Source organism: Cynocephalus volans, chromosome 11, assembly GCF_027409185.1.
Source record: "Cynocephalus volans isolate mCynVol1 chromosome 11, mCynVol1.pri, whole genome shotgun sequence".
NCBI lineage: Eukaryota > Metazoa > Chordata > Mammalia > Dermoptera > Cynocephalidae > Cynocephalus > Cynocephalus volans.
In genome coordinates, this window is record NC_084470.1 from 28389456 (window position 1) to 28394401 (window position 4946).

Sequence of the window (4946 nt, forward strand, 5' to 3'; positions counted from 1 at the left end):
TTCGGTCTTATAGCCAGGTAGAGCCTGATCAAGGCAAAAAATAAATGAGCTTCAGGTCCTTTAAACTTTATTTTCCTTTGGCCCTCCAACATGCAATCCTATTGTGAGGAGAGGATTCAGTGACTGGTCCAGGACTGGATGGCTGGTTTGTCTCCTTAACATCTCTTTCAGGAGCGATTGAACACAATGACGTTTCCCTGGTCTTTCCAATCAGAAGAAACTTCACACCTATAGAATATCTTTCAGGCAAGTAAGTATTGATTCCTTCATGTGCAACTTGAGAGATATATCACATTTTCATACACTGTCACTTTCTTAACCCTTCCACTAATTCTTTGTAGTTTTAGAAGGTGTTTGAAACATGAAAAGACTGTCACAGCTTCTGTTCACAAGTGAGGGGAGCTGGAGCCAGCAGGAAAATTTAGAGAGCTTCATGTTTTTCCTAACAAATGACAGTCTGTGTGATTATATTTGAATATTTAAACTTCTTTTGTCTCAGTGGGTCTTCAGGCTACTCAAACAATCTTCTGTTGAAGAAACTTTTATCTTGAAGAGTTGCAACAATCTATAAAAATGACTACAAAAATTGCAGAGAGTTTCACTTGTATTCACTGTGACTTGAAGTGATCCATCTTGTGATGACAATTACCCTTTGGAACAGCTCTGCCGAAGAGACGAAGCAGAATGCAGAATAGAATCCTGTTTACAAAAGCTTTTGAGAGCCTGATAATACATTCAGACGTATGGTACTTTTTAATACATATGTTTTGTTCTTTGGGGTTAAGCATTGAAGAAAAAAAAAAAACGAAAGAGAGAGCCCATCATTCACTCAAAGCTTCCAGATTCTGATTAAATTCTCCTACAAGGAGTTGATTCCCTTTTGTCAATTATGAAGCTCCTATAATATTTTCTTTTAAGATCATCTCTACCACTAGGTTCCTGGCAAGGTAATTGGTTTTGGCTTAAAGAATCCCATGCATTACCCTCCTTTGTGACTTGATGAAGCCAAAACTAGCTGCAAGGAGGATGACCCAGCAAAACATCATCAAAGTCTCCATTCCAGATGTGCACCTCAAGAGAGAAGAAAATCTTGTAATTAAAATGTATGTCTTCGTACACTTAAAATGGTTGCACCATATTACACATAAATTATACCTCAATAAAGTCGTATTTTTAAAAACACAACTATATCTTTCCCCAGACCAACAGAAGCTTTGTAAAATTAAAGCACATGTTGCCACATTGTTTCCATTGTACAAGGAAAATGGTCTTGTTGACCCAACTCAGGAAGAATTTTGTAAACACCCAGAATGCACATCTTAGACTTTTCTGTTTAAAGTAGTCCAAATACAGCTGTAAAAAGAGAAAGCATATAGAACATGGGGTAGAACTTCTGTTTAACACACTGAATTTATTTGGTGGAACATAAACATTTCTGGATGATTTTGCTTGTATTTTTATACAAGAGTTGGTTGACAATAAATATTTGTGGCATGCAGAAATATGCAAATATCCCGGAAGCACATCTGCCTGATAAAAATCATCCTAGCTTGAAAATATTTTATACATTCCTGGAAGAAGCAGAACATCAGACTTTTCTCCCCTAAACTTGAATCCATGGAAATTTTTATTTCCATGAAAATTTTCTACCGTCAATTTCATTTTTATTTTTTGACTCTAAGAAAGTCCATCAGTTTAAAAATAAGAACAACGTAGTAATCCCATTGAATGAGAGGTTCCAAGTGGAACAGGGAACATCTTACCTTCATATCTTTAGCCAGCCAATCTCAAAGTCATCTTCAGCAGAGTGCCGTGGGATTAAGAGCAAGGACTCTTGGAGATAGACTGTCTGGGTTTGAATCTCAGATCTAATTAATAGGGGATCTTAGGCAAATTGCTTGACCTTTCTGTACCTCAGTTTCCCCATTTGTAAAATGGGGGCAATAATAGTACCTACTGTTTACACTCCATTTACTCCTTAACAGTGACTTTTGACTTCAAATGAAGCTCAAAGGTCTTGATTCTGGTTTCAGCGTAGCCATTTACTCTGCAGGCTTGAGCAAGCCATTTCACCTTTCAGGGTTTATGTAATGACTCTAGAGGGCTTACTGATGATTTGAGACACCTACTAGATTGACCACTATATTACAAACATTCCATAGAGCATTGGTCCTGTGTTTTTCCAATAAATGGATGTGATATAACTGGATTTCTCTATTCCTCAGTTTCTATATCAACCTGCCACTAATGCCTCCTCCAGGAAACTTATAACTCAAGGGAAGGTACCTTAAGGCTTTAAATATCCTACTCCCAGGAAATTTTCACCTAATAGTAAATAAATGAATTCATAAATCTTAAAGTAAAGATTGTTCTAGTGGATTAAGGACTGTATGAGGGTAAAGAGCTTGAGAGTTTGAAAGTGCCAAGAAGAATGATCCAAAATAAATTCATGCATCATCATCATCATTAATATTATTGCAATAAAATACTACACTTCAGTTTTTGAAATACTTGGGTTAATAAAGTTAGATGAAAAATAAAACCTTCAAGAAAGATATCTGTTTTCATATTCCACTATGACCTACTTATCACTATTAATGCAATTACTCATAAAAAATGAGAAGTATTTTTAGCTAATCATAAATAAATCACTAGAAATGTTTATGGAAATCTAGTGGAAAAGTCAAAAGTTCATAAACATTTTACAGCTGTGTATGTATGTGTTCTATTGATGAAGAGTTAAACATCTGTAGATTAGAGATTTAATATCTACATTATATATACTATTTCCATGAGATGTTTATATCTGATTTAAGCTGCTGAAGGAGGTTTGCATTTGAATGTGTAGTGCTTACTGTGGAGGCAAGAAAAAAAGCCATTAAATAAATTGTGATTAGGCAGAGATAGCATAGAATATCGATTCTTTCTAGAAATAATTAGTAGTTTGGGGGTAGAGAAATATTTCTCTCAAAGTATGTTGTCAAATAATTAACTCACTAGAACAATCTATTTTTTGAGATTCATTTGTTCAATCTAAAAAATTACTTTGCAACCAGTTGGTACAATTGTTCCAAGAATCATCAAAGGATGCTGAAACAATAGGGTAAAGTTTGTTGGGGAAGAGGATATTAACACAGTCTTGAAGTATCTCCTGAAAAACTACTCATAAATTACAAAGGGCAAAAAAGTATCGTTACAATAGAGAAACTTGGTGGAGATGACTTAACCAAGTAATCAAAATTAACATCAATAATAATAGGATAAACCAACATCATGTACCCCCGATGTTACGCATAAGAAAACTCAACATCACTTATGTAGTGTTTCTCCTCAAAATCCATGACTTAAATCTAATAATGAGGAAACAATCATATAAACCAAAACTTGGGAGCAGCCTAAAAAATGACTGGCTTGTGCTCCTCAAAAATATTGATGTCATGAAAGACAAAGAAGAGCAAAGGAAGTAATTTAGATTAAAGGAATCTAAAGAGACATGACAAATCAAGGCAATTCATGATCCTAGATTGGGGGAAAAATGCTATAAAGGACATTGTGAGACAATAGGTAAATTTTTAATATGAACTGAATACTATATAACAGTACTGTATTAATGTTAAATTTCCTGACTTTGATGATTGTGTTGCCATCATGTAAGACAATGTCCTTCTTATTAAGAAATATACACTAACATATTATGGGGTGAAAGGCCTTAATGTCAGCAACTTACTCTCATATGTTCAGCAAAAAGAGAGAGAGACAGGAATAGGCATTGCAGCACTTTCACAACGTTTTAATTGATTGTTTACTGTTTGACAGAAAGTATGTCAGGCACTAGAAACAAATTAAAAGAAACCATTCTTTTCCTCAGAGAACTTGTAGTCTAGTGGAGAAAGAGAGAGATAAGTTGCAATATTATGTAGTGAGCAAAATAATATAGAAATCTATACAAGATGCTGAGGAACACAGAGAGTGAGCACCCCTCCTTACTTGGGCAAAGTGTTCACAGAGCAGATGATTCTGGAGTTGAGACTTAAAGGATGAGTAGAAATTTGCAGATGAGAAAGGTAATTCCAGACAGAAGGACTGCACATGCAAGGACATGGGAGAGGTACTGGACACCGCAAATAGAGCCCACCCATGGCCTCAGGAGCTAAGGTTTTGAAGTGCTGGGGACTTGGTTAAGACTTTACTGGAGCTCACACCTCTGTGTTGTCCAAGCTCTTAAGGCAGAAGTCTCATGGAGACCTTTGGTCCTCTGAAATACCTGAACTGAGAAGGTGGGGTAGAAGAGGGGACCCAGGCAGAGTTTCTCAGTCATCAACTATAAACCACCTTAACTTCATTCAATTAAATCAGCAGTGCTTTATACAAGGGTACATTAAAAAGTTTGTGGGAAAAAATACAATTAAAAGATAATATGAATCTTTCCATGAACTTTCTGAAGACACTTCACATACCACTCTCCTTCAGATTTTATTCTCTCTCTATGAACTCCTCAACTATAAAATGAAAAGATTTCATCTCAAACACTCTATGCCAGCAGCTCTTAAACTTGAGCATTGCAACAAAATCACCCGGAGGACCCTTAAAACCCAACCTGCTGGACCCACCTCCAGAGTTTCTGCTTCAGTAAGTCTGGGGTGAGGCCCAAGAACTTACATGCTGATCCAAGGGATCATACTTTGAAAACCATTCTTTCTTCACCAGCATTTCTAGTTTCACATGGAAAAAAATCAACTGTGTATTACCCAGCAAGTAAGGAAAGGGAAGATGATTAATTTTAAAATGTTTTCTTTATATATATAACTGAGGAAAGCAGAAGCTTCAAAATACTTGAATGAAATATCCAATGTAAATGTGTAAAATGAATTTAACACATCTTTTCAGCATTCCTTCTATTTATACTTTATTCTCTGAAATCCAGAGCTGTGTTCTGTCTTATTTTT